We start from the raw sequence: 18,212 nt of genomic DNA on the forward strand, positions 1-18,212 counted from the left end.
AGATATTCCCATAATTTGACATTTTGAATAAACTGTATTTTTTCCCCAGGATCTAAGTCCATTTGAGATTAGCTATTGACTTAGTATATTGTCTACTGCAGAGGTCTTCAAATTTAGCAGCTTTAAGACTTGTGGACTTCAGCTCCCAGAATTCTCCAGCCAGCTATGCTATGCTGGAGAATTCTGGGAGCTGAAGTCCACAAGTCTTAAAGCTGCCAAATTTGAAGACCTCTGGTCTACTGAATTCTCATAATAATAAGCAAGGAATGTCAAGTATATCCACTCTAGCCTATGACTATGCAATGTTATTATTGGAAGGGGTCTTATTGTCTATGTGGTTTAGCTCAGGAATTTCGTAAATGCAGCATCCTGTGAGGTTTTGCTTGAAGAAAGAAAGCTCACCACTTTCCAGCACATTTTTACAAGTATGATTAGTGAAAATTATATAGCATTGCTTTATCAAAGCCGCTCCTTATTTAATTTGTACCCGTTGCATGGTGAAATAAGTCATTCCTTGATTCCCCAAATGGTATGGCATAGCATTTGGTATATTTCCAAACATTCATTATTCCATATTTTATTAAATGTTCATCTGTCAGTCTTTGTTCTGCCCCAGCTACGGACCCCAAAGAACGCAGCACACACAAAGTCTGTACAAACCTTAATTTACTAAATTAAATCAGTCTTTTTCAAATAAAGGCTGTTAATTAACTTTCTTAACAGCCTACAAGAATCCAAAGAATAAATAATCGTAATCTTACTATGGTTGGCAGAAAACCCAGAAGCAATTTGCAGGAACCTGATTAGAGAACTAAGATCAGGACACAAAGGAGAGTGAACAAAGTTGTTCCCTGCAAATTGCCTCAGTCGTCGTCCTTCCTTAAATAGGCTAAGGGAGGGGCCAATTAGCCCCAAGCCTTACTCTTGAGGAGACCTCCTTCTGAGGAACCACTCCTGCCTTTTAGCAGCTCTGTGCACCCGTGCATCGAGAACAGGCTCCTCCTCTTCTTCCTCTTCACTTATGGGAGCTTCTGGAGCTTCTGAAGGTCCTGGCTGTATCCCCATCTCAGGCACCACACCAGGCTCCTCACTGTCGGAATCAGCTACTAGCTGCACAGGCCGCTGACAGGCCACAACAGTCTTTGATGTTTGTCCAATCCACTAAGGTTAAGACTATGTAAAATTAGATATCTCAAATTCCATTTTTGTGTTGTCATAACTTGATGCTTTATGATTGCTCTGTTATTATGATTTGTTCACTGTCTCATGGAAAAACAAATCATGACAATGGGATTAATAGAAGTACTTCATACTTTGTTCATCACCAGTTTTCTTCTTTTCATTATACAAATGCCAACATTTTGCACAGCCATATTAGCTCCCTAGTCTGGCATTAATTTTTAAAGATTTATAATCTAATACAATTCCTTTTCATATTAATGATCAGCAAGGGTCTCAAAAATAATTCAAATGAAAATGAAGAACCATTCTTTAAAAACCTTTTTATCTCAGAAGAAGAAAAGCATTTCCTATACTTATTTTGAATTCTAGAATATGTCTTTCAAAAGGTTTCCTGGGATAGTTGTTTAGCCTTAGATTCCTATGGGAATGAAAGTAACCACAGTGGTTAATTCATTCAAAACAAAGATGGAAAAGGGTCTTTTGGTTTAGTAGAATATATGAGTTGATAGGGACCATGTAGTTCATATAATCCAAATTCTTTCAGGATTCCACTAAAAGGTAGTCAGCAGTTGGCAATCCAGCTCCCATTTGAAGTCTTCGAATGCGAAGGCATCCATCACTGGATTATCTACTGTTTGTTTGCTCTAACAATAAAAATTGTTTCTAGTTCTGGATGGCCATTATTACTTAGATAATGATAACAATCTTGGATAAAGAAGTCACAGGTAAGGAACTCTTGGACCTGGAGAAATCAGACAATTATGTCAGTTATGGTCAATTTCTTTTTCCCACAATCACTTTCTCCATGTTTCTTTCACAATAGCCATCTTCTTACTTGGCCATGACAGGTCTTGTTGGGTCAGCTCAATCACAAGGCTTGACATGGTTTCCATATGACAGCTATCTTTTTTCTATTAATTGCTTTGTCAGCTCATGGTGAAAGACGCACACTGGGTCCTCTAGGCTTCAGCTCTTTCATGATTTAAGAGGAAGGCCTCTTGATCATATGCTGAGTGCTAGTGCCGTCGCTAGCAGCTCATCTCCTTATGAGCTATGAGTCGGCAGCACTGGAGTCCAGGAACATGGTACAATTGTGTAAATAGTCTAATTCTAACCCTTAAAAAATGAATGTTCTGAGTATGCAATTTTGCTCATGCTTAAAAAAAGAGGACAATGACAAAACCACAGATTTCCATATGCATGTACTGTGGTCTGGTCTCTAATTACTAATCACTGATACACAAAACCATAGAAAATAAGATAGTAGATAAAGAGGGCTTCCTGTGTTTAATCTGAATTGTATTATTATTTTTTTATTTCAACAGAGAACATGGTCAATATTTCTTATCATTGTTCTGCCCCAGCTCCGGATCCCAAGGAGTGTGACACACACCAAGCTCCAAAAATTCCATTTATTACAAACAGACCCCTTTCAAAATGCAGGCTTTCAGTGCAAATGTCCTTATCAGCCTGCTATAAAGTACAAAGAATAAACAAAGTCCGACAAAGGTTGGCAACCAGCCCAGAAACCAAGATGTGATAAGAAACTCACTCTCCAAAATGCTCTGCGTAATAATTATACGTTGTTTCCAGCAACAATTGCTAACTGTGTGCAACTTAAATAGGTTAAGGCAGTGGCCAATTAGCCCCAAGCCTTACTCTCGAGGAGACCTCCTCCTCCTGAGTAGCCACTCCTGCCTTTTGGCAGCTGTGCGTGCTCAAGCATTGAGGAGAGGCTCCTCCACTTCACTCTCTGCACTTGAAGGAGTCTCTGGAGGTTCTGAAGGCCCTGGCTGAGTCTCTGCCTCTGGCACTACATCCTCTTCAGCCTCCTCGCTGTCCGACACGAGCGCCGGCTGTACAGGCTGCTGGCGTGACACCACACCAGCCTCCTTGTCGTCGGGATCAGCCACAAGCTGTGCAGGCTGCTGGCTGGCCATAACAATCATTCTGGTATCTCTCCTCTCAATCAGCTCCAGCTTCTCCATATTTCATTACAGTATGGTGTCCAGAACTGTACTCTAAGGTAATATTTTCTCTATACTCTTAAACTGCTCCTGTCTTGAATTGATGTCAACTGGACTAAAAGCCATTTTAAGATAATTTCAGGATTGGTACGCTTTGGTAGTGACTTGTCAAGTGTTCATTTTGGATTGTCCCTCATGAACAGGTCTCCTATTGCTAACTTTCTATGCCAGGAATGTCATTGATTATGTGCTATCAAGTAAGTATTGATTCTTAGCAATCCCATAGTTAGGTCGATGTGTCAATTCTGGCTTTTCATGTCTTCCAGTAGTGCATCAGTTATCACTATAACTGAGTCCATTTTGTTCTTATCATCCTCTTCTTCTCTTTAGTTTCACTTTTCCCAGGATTAGAAACTTCTCTAGACAATTAGATCTTTGCATAATGTGTTTGAAGTAAGATAGCTTAAGCTTTGTCTTTTGTGTCTTGAATGAGAATTCCGGCTTGATCTGTTTGATGATCCATTTATTATTATTTTTTGGTGGCCTTGTTATTCTCAAGCACCAAAGTTGGAGTTTAGAGTTTAAAAGCATTAATATTCTTTATATTCAGTATCTTCAAAGTTCTATTTTCACTTCCATAGAAGGTCATGGGGAAAACAACTGCTTGCATAATTCTGATTTGTATAGGTATAGACATATTTTCCCAGAATATCATTGCTACTCTATCAAGTGGTAGTCTGCAGTATATTTTTAGACTGTTGATTGATAAAAATCTATTTTTTATATAGGAATGGTTAAATATATTCTTTTCTGTTTGTAGAAAATATTTATCTAGTTTAAACCATTGTTTGGCAAGATAATTTCATGATTTATAAACATATTTCATAAAGTTAGGCAGCTTTAATACTGCTTTACATTGGAAGTAATAATAGGAATTACTTCCAAATAATAACTTTGAATTCCATAATATTTGGGATTCTTATTAGGAACTTATATACCTGAAATAAATCTATCACTTGGATGTACTACACGTACATACATAATATTCAAGTGCCGAAGCAATCTTTGTCTGATCAAAACCTGAGAGAAAAATTAAAAAAATAAGTTCTCATCATTACCAGAACCAGATATAATTTTGGGAGGGGCTGGTGGCTGCCTCTGGCATTGGGTAAGCATCACTTGAGAATGTGTTGTTCTTCCTAGTTAACTCAGTAAAATAAATGAATCTGATGAAATCTCATGAAGTGTTTGTTTTAGTTGCTTTTCTAATGTGAGATAAATGGGTATTTATGAGCTGCTGCAGAAGGAAATTCCAGAGGAACTTGGGTATAAGATTAAGGAATTATTAAATCAGCTTTATTGCTTTTCAAAACCTTTAAAAAGCTCTACATCTGCAATAAATTGTATATGTGTGTTACCAACCCATACAATCTAATTATTTAATAAGCATTTCTTTGTAAAATCGAGCATTGGGTCAAATCCTTCAGCTGTTTGCACAATCTGTTTTATAAGAAAAATACAGCTTATCAGGCTAAGAAATATGTGTCATTTATAAAGTGTCATATTAGTAGACAGCTATCTATCTATCTGTCTGTCTTATAGGCCACCAGCTATCAAAGAGATCAGGAAAAAAATGCCAAGCCTTACTTCTTTCTCCATTAATTCCTCCTTGCTTCAGTAAGTCGAATAAGAAATAAATATCTGTCTCCTCTGTATTAGAGGAGATTGTAAAACATTCAAAGATGTATAAGAACAACAACAACAACAACACAAATGTATAAGAACATCAAACAAGGAAAAATAGTGAAAACTGAAGGAATCAAGATGCACCATGAAAATAACATTAAGAGTCTGGATGAAGTTGATTACTACAAATACCTGGGTATATTTCAAGCTGACAACATCAAGCACACCAAAGTCAAGAAAAAGATTAGAGGTGAATACATCAAGAGAGTGAAAAAGATTTTAAAGTCCAAACTCAGTGGAGGAAATACCATCAAGGCAATCAACACCTGGGCAATACTAGTCATTAGATACACAGATGAAATAGTGAATTGGTCTCAAACAGAATTAAAAGCAATGGATAGGAAGACCAGAAAAATAATGACAATGAATCATGCCCTTAATTCTCGCAGCGACATTGACAGACTCTACCTATCAAGGCAAATAGGTGGATGCAGAATGTTGCAAGTACATCAGATAGTTGAAGAAGAAAAAAGTGCTTTGGAAGAATATCTGAAGGACAATGAAGAAGATGCACTGAAGTTAGTATGCCAGGAAGGCTTGCTGACTATTGGAGAGACCAAACTGGCCTACAAGAAAGACCAAATGAAGAACAGAATGGAGGCATGGGAAGAGAATGCACTATATGGCCAGTACATTAAAAGAAATAGCAGGGAAAACAGATAATAACAAGACCTGGCAATGGCTAAGAGCAGGAAAGTTAAAGAAAGAGACTGAGGGATTAATTCTAGCTGCACAAGACCAAGCCTTAAGGACAAATATGTACAAAGCCAGAATTGAAAAGACAGCAACAGACAGTAAGTGCCGCCTATGCAAAGAAGCTGAAGAAACAGTGGACCACCTGGTAAGCTGCTGCAAGAAGATTGCACAACTGACTACAAGCAGCAGCATGACAAAGCAGCAACAATGGTGTATTGGAAGATCTGCAAGAAATATCATTTGCCTGTAAACAAGAACTGGTGGGACCATAAAATAGAAAAAGTCATAGAAAATGAAGAAGTTAAATTGCTCTGGGACTTCAGAATCCAGATAGACAGGCACCTGCCACATAACAGCCCAGACTTAACAGTTGTTGATAAGAAAGACAAAAAAGTCTGGATAGTGGAGACAGCAGAATAGAAGAGAAAGAACTCAAGAAGATAACAAAATATAAAGACCTACAAATAGAAATTGAACGACTATGGCAAAGGCAAGCAAGAGTAGTACCAATAGTAATAGGCACCTTAGGTGAAGTCCCAAAACAACTGGAGCATCACTTGAAAGCCATAGGCATTGACAAATTTGCCATCAGTCAATTGCAGAAAGCGGCTTTACTTGGAACTGCTTCAATCCTGCGATGATATCTGTAACACCGTCAAACATCCAGATTTGGTCCTTGGTAAGGATTTGATAGGTAGACAAAAATGCCAAACTCCATTCTGAACATCTAGCTGACTGTACAATTAATAATAATAATAATAATAATAATAATAATAATAATAATAATAATACAAAAGCTGAACTGAATTTATTAATTGAAAACACAAAAGAATTCAGCCAAGACATTGGTATGCAGTTTGGAATTGACAAATGTGCAACAATAGCAACCAAAGCAGGCAAGATCATAGAAGAGGATGGAACAGAACTAGAGAATGAAGAAATGATAAAGGCAGTAAAATCAGAAGAAGGCTACAAGTAAAGGAGATTTTAGAAGCCTCTGACTTAATGCATAATAAAGTCAAGGAATTAATTTCAGCCAAGTACATTCGGCGAATTCGTAAGATATTAATGTCCAAATTGAGTGGAGGAAACATAATAAAAGCCATAAATACCTGGGCTATACCTGTGATTAGATACTCTGCAGGAATAATTGACTGCAGAGTCAATTAGATGGAGTTAAATAATTTGGACAGAAAAACAAGGAAGCTTATGACAATGAATCATGCCTTGCACCCTAAAAGTGATGTTGACCGATTATATTTACCAAGAGCAGAGGGTGGTCGAGGACTCCTACAAGTAAAGCAGACTGCGGAAGAAGAAAAATGCAGCTTGAATGATTACATCCAGAAAAGTGAAGAACCAATGATTAAGGAAGTAAATAAAGGAGGCCTTTTAAAGACAACTAAAACAAAAGCAGAATATAAGAAAGAAGTAATTGAGCAGCGAGCTGAAAATTGGAAACACAAAGCTCTGCATGGCCAATACTTGAAAAGTATTGAAGGCAAAGCTGACCAGAAACTAACTTGGAACTGGTTACGATCAGGAGTACTGAAAAAAGAACAAGCCTTAGCCACAAACTGCATGAAGGCAAAAATTCAACATGTTACCACCAACAGCAAATGCCGCCTCGCAATGAGAAAGATGAGACAGTCGACCACCTGATCAGTGGGTGCAGCAAAATTTCACAAACTGACTACCTACAACGCCATGACCGTGTTGCTAAGATCATTCACTGGAAATTGTGCCAGAAGTTTGGATTTGAGTACAGCAAAAACCACTGCAAACATCAGGTTGAGAAAGTTTTAGAGAATGAGAAACTCAAGATCTTGTGGGACTTTAGGATTCAGACTGACAGGCACTTGGTCCACAACATACCTGACATAACAATAGTTGAAAAAAAAAAGTATGGTTCATTGACATTGCAATACCTGGTGATGCACAGATTGAAGATAAGCAGCAAGAAAAAATCACAAAGTACCGGGGTTTGCAAATTGAAGTTGAGCAACTGTGGAAAAAGAAATCATGTGTTGTCCCGATTGTAATTGGAGCCCTTGGAGCAATACCCAAAGAGCTACCCCGCTATTTAGAAATTCTAAATTTGCCGGACTTGAACATTTTGACTCTACAAAAAAACACCTTACTCAGAACAGCTTACATCCTCCGACGATACCTTAACAGTTCCTAGGTCCTTGGTTAGGACTCAAGCTGCTGAGCTATTAACCAGCCTCAAAGGCTGTGAATCTCACTAAAGATTAAATAATAATAATAATAATAATAATAATAATAATAATAATAATAATAATAATAATATAATTTATTGACATCGTGGTACCAGGAGATGCCAGAGTCAAAGAAAAAGAACTGGAAAAAAAATCATGAAATATTGCGACTTGGCCATTGAAACTACATGGCTATGGATGAAACATGTAACAGTCATACCAATTGTCATTGGGGCACTTGGTGCCATGTCCAAGAATTTTATAAGATACATCAACAAATTGCATCTTCCTGCAATAACACCAGCGAAACAGCAAAAATCTATGCTACTTGGAACATCGTACATCTTAAGAAGGTACTTGGTTGATACCTAGGACACTGGCAGCAACCCGTATCAATTATTAGCACCAGTCAATGGTATTTGTGATGCATTTTTGAATGTTTAGTTGACTAAGTTTCATGCTTCATGTTTAAATAATAATAATAATAATAATAATAATAATAATAATAATAATAATAATGATAATACCTTTTTTATTATACCACAAATAATGGTATTTTTAAATGTCCAGTTGACTGAATTTCATGTTAAATGAATAAGAGATAATAATAGCAAACATATACACTCACACAAATACATTCACACTATAATTTCTCTCTCTTCCCTGTCCTTTCTTTATAGAAAGATTTTCCTTTCTTTATAGAAAGACTTCATCATTCTGTTCTTTTTGGCCTCTGAATTAAAGCCAATATCAGATATAGAAACCCTTTAATCACAGAAAGATCCCTTCAGTTGGAAGAACATTTTGGATCGACAACATAGGGCTCTGCTGTGTTTTGGATTCCAGCATAAAAGATGGGAGAATGAACATAGCATCTATCTCCACACCCTAAATCAGCTGTTAAATGGGAGCCATAATAATCTGTTTCATCATAAAGGTAAAGGTTTCCCTGTCCAGTCATGTCCAACTCCAGGGCACAGTGCTCATCTCTATTTCTTGGCTGAAAGAGTCAGTATTGTCCAAAGACATTTTCCATGGTTATGTGGCCAACATGGTTATACACCAAAGGCACATAGAATGCTGTTACCTTCCCACCGAAGTGATACCTATTAATTACTCACATTTGCACATTTTTAAACTGTTAGGTGGGCAGGAGCTGGGGCAGGAAGGGGAGCTCACCCTGTTGTGCGGTGCTGGAGTCTCGAATCCAAGCTGTCAACTTTCCAGCTGACAAGCTCAATCTTTAACTGCTGAGCTACTGCACCTCCTTCCTCATAGTTTGATAAAATTGACTTGCTGTGATCTATAACCTTCTGCAATGCAGATATAGACAGTAGATTGGGATAGAAATAGATGCATGGAAGATAATGAATAATGGGATTTTTGTTTTATGATTGGCTCTTCATATCAGTTCAGTTGCTTGAGCATTAAAGGTATTTAAAATCATTTTATTGTGATGGGTAGGAATTAGAAGAATACCCCAGATTTATTAAATGTCAGATCTAACTGGGCTATAGCTAGAACCTAACAGAAGTGAGTTCCTGCTGAAGTTTCAATCGTCTGCAAAACTCAATGCAATTTTTCCTCAAGCTTTTCAAATAATAATAAAAAAATACCAGGATGACTGGTTGATTGACAGAGCAAGAAGAAAATCACAATGAAAGCTTTTGCAGGGCCTCCCTATCATAGCATTTTGGGGAGGAATGTTAAAGAAATAATTTATCAGGATGAATTCAGTTTTCATTATTATTTGCTACATCTATAGTGATGTATGTAAAATCAGGGAGGGAATATTACTATATATTCATTATGAAAATCCCACATACTGATCCTTCTATATCTTCCTCATATTGAAAGCTACTGTCACCCTATTTATTATTTGCCAACTTTGGTGTGGAAGTCTTTGAACTGAATCTTTTTCTAGTAACTATCATTTTCTTGAAATTCTTAAAAATTCCCAACAACAACTCAAAAGATGAAAAGAGGGAAGTCATTCACTTTTCTTCTAATCCTTCAACGACTGCACTTATTTTTCCATCATTTGGTTCATGCCATTCAGTTTTACCATACCAATAATTTATTTCCATTTCTGCCAACAAGAAAATGCATTATCATGGGTTGATTTGTAGTGGATAGTCAACGGCATTCATGGTGATTAGGATTTTTAAATAAAGAATTGGATTTAGATTAAACCTTGAGGAGTGGAGATGAGACTTATATCAGGGTGTCTCCCACATCACTGAACCAATGTCTAAAATAACTCTCAAACTGAGTATCTAACTTTAATAGGAATATAAAATATAAAATCTTACCTTAAATCTTGCTTTATTGATACACTTTACAGTAAACAAAGATCGCTTTAGATTAATGCATCTTCCCATCGCTAATTACACTTATCCCATAAAAATATTATTGAGTTTTACTATGTTATGCATTTATTTACATGAATATTTTGTATTTAATGTCACATATGAATTATTTATAGTAGTTATTATGCAGGATATGCTTTTGATAGAGTAAGAAATCAGTTCTCAGGAAATCTTAATAAACACACTAATTTATTTTAATCAAAACATCCTTCTCTTTGATTTTGCTCTGCTCTGCAGCAACTAAAAACTAGTTACTTAAAAGGTTACCCTACCAGTGAAATTGTGTTTTGGAAGATGTTTTAGTCAAATTAAGTGGATTTTTTTTGTCTATATAGAAAATGAAAAGGTAAACTATATATTAAGCCAAATAAATTATATATTTTTGACATCTATATTTAAGGTCTTCCAAGTATACATGACAATTACATCATTGCGTGTTATACAATGTACATGTACATAATAAGATATACTGCTGATGCCTCTCTATTATAGCTGATAAAACTTCTAATCAAATATTTTATTTGAAAGTGATTAGTTGAATCAAACTTTTGAATGAAGTATGTCAAATTCAGTCATATGCTTCTGAATCAGTGTAATTTTTGATGGAGATTTGATGGAGTTTTGCTCATAAGCAACATACTTTTGAATGAATGAGTCATTGATCAATTTGAATTTTCAAATAAATTTGAATCATCTATTTGAGTTAGATCATCTTCAAATTAAACTGAACTAACTCTTTAATTAAAACTGATTAACATAATATATCCTTAGTTGATGTGCATTTCCCTTTTCTCCCCCATTATACATCTAAGAGCAAACCTATGCTTCTTGTGAACTAATGACATATAAGGTGTTGTGGACTTTCCCTTCCATAGTATACTCTACTGAAAATAAATGAAAGCCCTGGAATATATATTTTCACTAGTTGTCAACAAGAGAAAGCATTTTAAAACCAATGAGACTAGTGAAAAATTGTCCTGCCAAATTCTGCCTGGTTAGTTTGAAATTTTAGAGCTAAGGAAATGATGTTTGTCCAGCACAGAATTTCCATCTAAGAATTATTCTGTTACAAGTGGGCTCAGTAAACAGTCCCATTCTGAGGACAATTTGGACATTTTAGTTCTATAGGCATGTTCTGGTAGGCATGTTAGTTCTGGTAGGCATGTTCAAAAATAGGTTCCTATCCTCTCCTGAGCTTTTTCTTTCTACAAAGTGAATCAATGTGAAAAGGACTGCTGGGTCTTATTTACAAAGAGGTAAATCTGCTGCTATGAGAACATGGCTGTTGGGCATGTCAATTGTTGTTATGTGGCAGCAAGGAAAGTACTTCTTGGCTCAATATAATTTTCTTGGTAACCATATATATTTTTTTTTAATAAAAATGACATTTTAGTATGTGGTGGCTGTCTTACTGTAGGATTCTGTGTAGATTGCATGGATCTCAGGGGCAAGTGTCCCCAGCGAGAGCATCACAATTAGTTGCCAGAAACACTTTGATGATTATTTCTAGACTACATGAAAAGTGATTGCATTTGGCAATCATTTCTCTCTCTCAGATGGATAATGTTATTTATAGAATATCTAAGAGAAGAGCACATTATTTCAATGACAGTTCTGACTTAATTAAGAGGTTGATAAAAATTGGCTTTTATAGCTTCTGTGTAGATTGTAAATTAGTTAATGCAAGATCAAAGTCCTTTGATATTATGTGAAAGATTAGTCTTTAAATTTGCATCAACAAAAGACCTCTTGTTTCAAGGAGCAGCAGTTCAGTTAAGTGCTACCTAAAAGCCAACATGGCAACACTCCTAGGATGACACTTTCCTTCTCTCTCTGGAGTTTATTACTTTCATCTTCCACTTAAAGGGGAGTAGAAAGGCATTGGAGGTGATTCAAATAGACCGCAGAATATTAATAAAATAAAACATTTAGTATAACTGGAGAATAGTCCCATTTTTTAAAAAGTATCTGAGATGATTCAGTCAAAACTCTTCAACTGTATGGAACACTGTTGCAAAAGATTTTTTTTGAAAACATTGTTTCCTCAATAAATGTTTGCTTTTGAAAGCAAAACCAACAGGGCCATTGGCCTTTATTAGAAATCTAGATGAATTCTTATTCAAATGGAATAATTTCATCCTTAAATCAAAGACCAGATTTGATATGTGATAAATATTCAGCCTATCAAATTCCCAAAGGCAGGATCGCCACTTAAGAAATGACATATGCTAGATCAACTTCTTTATCATTTTATTTCTTATTTACTTATTAATTGAATGTATGTGGATATCCTCAACTATACTGATTCTAGGCAGTTAACAGGAAATAAAAACATAATAAAAACATTATATAGGATTTGAAATAAAACCAAACAATCTAATCAACATAACCACAATATGGATTCAACTACATAGTCCAGACTCAGTAACAGAAGTAGATCTGTAAGATCTCACAGAGAGCCAATAGGGTTGGAGCAAGTCTAATCTCCAGGGGAATGATGTTCCAATCATGCAACTCATTCCTGTGGCCTGCTGAAGCTCAAACTTGATGTACCGTAAGAAGGCTAAGGGGAGAGAAAGTTTATGTAATGCTTTCTCCAATGGCTGATTCTGAGTAGCTGAGGTTTATTCTTTGGGGGGGGAGGGGATTGCCAGGAGGAAATAGATTAAGCAGTCCTTTTATCATTTCTTTGCTTGAAGTCCCAATCTCCCAAGGCTACTTCACTCTTGAGAGAAAAAACAAACAAACAATAAAACCCAAAGGGAAATTTATACAGAACTGAGTGTCACAGCTATTTTAGATCTTGTTTAGGTTTGTGACCTGGGTGACCACTGTTATAAACATTTAAACATTTCAATAATCCAATTCTCTACCTATGAATGCCAATGTCATAGTTTAGTTTGCTTCCAGAATGGATGAATGATCTAAACTGTTAAACATGCTAATGGTGTTGTGGGATTATATGTGGGAATAAGAAAGTCACTTTGCATATTTTTTCCTGCTAATTTCTCTACTTGATGTGGCAACTGTCACTTTCACCTGATGATATTGCAAGGTACTAAGCTTTGAGAAAGGGACAGAATGATGACCAAAAATAAATAATAATAATAGTAAAAAACTGTGGAATCCATTCATAAGGCTGAGCCAACTGTTACTAATTTATCTTTCTTTTCAAGACAGTTGCTGAAATTGCCCCTCACTCCCAAATTTCTCTGTCAAGAAAGAATTTAAAGAAGCTATTTGCACACAGTTCTAAATCACGCTGTCCTTTAGAAACTGCCAGAAGGCTTTTCTTTTTTCCTGTAAGAAGGGGAAAAAAGTGAGGCGCTTTCCTTGCTCTGAAATGTAACTTTTACAATAAACTGTCACTACATCATTAAGTCTGATTTTAGTATTCTAGGTGATGCCAAGGTTAACTTAATTTTAGTACCATATTAAGAACAAGAAATTCATAGAAAACTCTGATGACAACTTTATTACATTTTAGATTTTACTTGCTAACTTTTTTTGTATTGTATATGTAAGATGTAGGGATATATATATATATATATATATATATATATATATATATATATATATATATATATATATATATATATATATATATTTGTCTATGTAAGTTTTCACGGGTATATATGTGTGTACAGTTAATATTTCGGGTTTTTTCCCGTGTAATTGTGAACATATCCCTAAAAGGGTAGAAGCGACGTTTTGACAGAATCTCATCTGCCATCATCAGGCTTATGTGAAGGGTCTTTTGCTGTAACAGCAAAACAGCAAAAGACCCTTCACATAAGCCTGATGATGGCAGATGAGATTCTGTCAAAACGTCGCTTCTACCCTTTTAGGGATATGTTTATTTATTTATTTATTTATTATTCAAATTTCTATACCGCCCTTCTCCTTTCGGACTCAGGGCGGTGAACAGCCAAGATAAAAACATCTATACATAACATCACAGTTAAAAATAAAATTAAAATAATTTATAAATTTGGCCCATAATTTAAAACTTGTCAATTAAAATCAATATTAAAATTTTAAAACTAACCCTAAAATCAAGACAGACCGGCTAATTGAAAAAAATAAGTTTTTAGGGCCCGACGAAAAATCCGGAGGTCGGAGATCACTCGTATCTCTGGGGGTAGATTGTTCCATAGGGTAGGTGCCACCACAGAGAAGGCTCTCCTCCTGTGGGTCGTCAGCTGGCATTGTCTGGCTGACGGCACCCTGAGGAGGCCCTCCCTGTGGGAGCGAACTGGCCGGTGGGAGGCTATTGGTGGCAGAAGGCGGTCCCGTAAGTACCCTGGCCCTAAGCCATGGAGCGCTTTAAAGGTGATCACCAACACCTTGAAGCGCACCTGGAAGTCCACCGGAAGCCAATGCAGCTTGCGCAGGAGAGGAGTCACATGGGAGCGCCCTGTCACTCCCATAATCCCCCGCGCAGCCGCATTCTGCACCAGTTGGAGCCTCCGGGTGTACCCCAAGGGGAGCCCCATGTAGAGAGCATTACAATAGTTCAGACGAGAAGTGACGAGTGCTTGAGTGACCATGCGTAGGGAGTCCTGGTCCAGAAAGGGGCGCAACTGGCGTATCAGGCGAACCTGACAAAAAGCCCCCCTGGCCACGGCTGTCATATGCCCTTCTAAAGACAGCCGCACATCCAGGAGGACACCCAAGTTGCGGGCCTTCTCAGTGGGGGCCAATGATTCGCCCCCAATAACCAGCGATGGCGTCAGCTGGCTATACCGGGACGCCGGCAGCCACAGCCACTCGGTCTTGGAAGGGTTGAGTCGAAGCCTGTTTCTCCCCATCCAGACCCGCACGGCCTACAGGCACTGGGACATCACTTCCAAGGCATCATTGGGATGGTCTGGGGTGGAAATGTACAGCTGAGTATCATCAGCGTACTGATGGAACTCCACCCCAAAACCACGGATGATCTCACCCAGCGGCTTCACATAAATGTTGAACAGGAGGGGCGAGAGGACTGACCTTTGCGGCACCCCACAAACAAGGCGCCTTGGGGTCGACCGCTGCTCCCCTGTCAACACGGATTGCGACCGGTCGGAGAGATAGGAGGAGAATCACCGCAAAACGGTGCCCCCCACTCCCAGTCCCTCCAGCCGGCGCAACATGATACCATGGTCGATGGTATCACAATTACACAGGAAGAAACCCGAAATATTAACTGTATACACACACACACACACACACACACACATATATATCATAGATATCTCTGTGGATATTTGTGTGTGTATGATTATATGTGTGTGTGTGTGCGTGTGTATGTGTGTGTGTGTGTGCATATGTGTGCGTGCGCATGCACATGTATACATCACTCTTTCTCTCTCTGTGGCCATATAGACATGTTACCAAAATTCAGGGCAGATTTAGCAAAAATGAGAAAGGAAGAAGGAAATTTCAGCAAGTCATTGAGCCAAAAGGATGGGCATATATTGTATGCATGGATTTGACTTAGAAAATAATATTTTATTTTTAGGAAGTGTGCAAAATAGTTCTTGACTACTGGTTTAAGACCCTGGAAAGACCCGTTTCAGGATGAGAAACAGACAGCTTCTTTAAAGGTTGAAGAACATCTGAACTCTTCTGATTAGTCAGAACAGGCTATTTGGGATAAGGATGTTTCAGAAATGTTTGCACGGTCCCATCAAATAAATCAAGATGGCAACCACAGTGGTGTGATTGAAGCACTGTCCATTTTGCTTACACTGTTGTGGTTCCCATCTTGACTTTTTGAGCATATCCTTCAAACCTCCTTGGGATGTTGCAAGAGATGACATTTTTAATTAGCCGGTTTCTATAAATGGCTTGGCCCTGACTCTGCCAGTTGCTTCTTCTGTAGCAGACATTAGAATTCCTATAATCAGGCCCTGTCTCATTCCAGTTCAGTCTCTCTTCATTAACATTCACCACAATTTCTGTTTCTTCTTTCTTTTCAAGTGATCTTATTACATATCCTGATTTATTGAATCTCCCCTCTTTCTTCTTCTTCTTTTTTTTTTAAAAGAACTTTATAAGCTTTAAAATATAAACAAAAGAAAGAGGCACAATTTTCTTAAACAAGTTTCTAAACAATGGTGACTTTTGTGAGGAAATGCAAACAACAACAACAACCACAACCAGAAAACTGATATGATAGTCCTTATTTGTTCTGTTTCTTTTTTTTTTTAATTTAATGGTCCCATATTATATGTCACTCAGTATAGTAAAAATCTGTATTATGTGGGGGCTTTGGCACTGTGAAAATAATTGCTTCAGGCCCGGGAGACTGAGGACAAAACCCTCCCTTTGGCTGTCAGCTTTCAAGCAATTGATCTTCTCATTTTATTTTAATCTCACCAGTCACTTTCTTTTCCCACTAAATAGAACCCCCCCACCTCAGCTCAGAAGCTAAATGTCCCCACTGCCAGGAGTACTTAGTGTAAATGTAATATTACATGAATCAAAGACCCTTTAGGCTATAATATAGGCTGGTAATTTATTACTGAAGAACAGTGTTTTTTTAAATTCTTTTTGTTGAGGCAAATCACTGTGAATTAACTAGCAAGAGGGCAGCAGGTGCTCTCATTAAATTTACAGTCCCTGGCAGCAGATATCAAAGTTAAGGAGGAGAAAAATGTGTAGTGTAGTTCTACTGACATATGTAATTCTACCCTGTACCGATCCCATACTAAGTCAAAAGTGCTTCTATTAGCGTTTGGGTACCTTATTCTTGGGTGCATAAGGTTATAAACTTGAAGAAAGAATAGGAAAGTGGTAGGCAGATTGGGAAAGAAAATAGTTCAAGATAGGGGGAAGGGCTAAGAGAAGGATTGAATAATGAAAGGACAACACCTAAATTCAGGGCTACAGCAAAGAAGCCACATGATTTATCCATAAGATGTTGCTCTACCTACAAAGAAGATATTTCTTTGAAATCCAGCTTAGTATTAGAATTACTCACGTAAAACAATAAAAATATCTAAAATAAATATACAAAGCAGAAAAAAATAGTTAATTGATTAGAAGTAAATCCAGGAAAAAAGAGCCTTAACACACTCAGTGCATCAGCCTAGGGAACACAGTCAAGTTTTTTAAAGCCTTAGGAAAGGCCAACAGAGTTGGGGTCATTTTGATCTCTGAAGGGAAGATATTCCACAGAGTAGGAGTTACTGCAGAAAAGTTTTGTAATCCTAGCCAGTTGACTCTCTGGCTGACAGGATCCACACCATGCCCAATCTGGTAGATTGAATTGGATGGGTAGAGACTTTTGGAAACTTTGCCCAGCATGCTCTTCAAAATATCTCTGTCTTCCATGCGATTTTAATTTTACCTGAACTCTAAGTAAGTTCTAGGTTTTCTTTCTGGAAAACTTTGGCCCATCCATAATATGTCAGGCCCAAATCCAAAGATCATACAGTGAAATCCAACCCAACCCAACCCAACCCAACCCAACCCAACCCAACCCAACCCAACCCAATCCAATCATTTATCTGTATGTGTCTATCTCCAATGGACAGAATCTTGCCAAACTAAAGCTTTTAACCTACTAGGTGAATCCTGAATGATTCTAGGGTATGATTACCCTGAACCTTCTTCCTTCCTCTTCCATCCAGCTCAGGACTGCACAGTCTCTTAACATGGGCCTCTCTGTCTGATGGGATTTATTGCCTCCTTGCCAAAATTCCTATCTACTGATTTTCCAGGTGTACATTTTATCACAGAATGGTTCAGGACAATGTCTGGAATGAAATGTGTTTGTTTTTAGTTTGAAAAAGAACACTCTCTGTTTTCTTCACACACTTCACCTGAATTTACTTGCTCTTGACAAATCTGCATTAATTTCTGGTAATTGTTTTCAAGATGCATATAGCTCAATAAATAAAATCTATTAGAATATATATAACAAGGCAGAGGTGGCTCGGAAGCTCTGGCTGGATCATCATTCTTAACATTTGTCTACAATGGCACGAAGGGAGAGCTGGAATGGCAAGAGAAGCAAGCCCAATAGAGATTCTCAGTGTACGCTC

Source organism: Pituophis catenifer, unplaced genomic scaffold (assembly GCF_029215685.1).
Source record: "Pituophis catenifer annectens isolate HBS135680 unplaced genomic scaffold, rPitCat1.0.hap2 SCAF_2, whole genome shotgun sequence".
NCBI lineage: Eukaryota > Metazoa > Chordata > Lepidosauria > Squamata > Colubridae > Pituophis > Pituophis catenifer.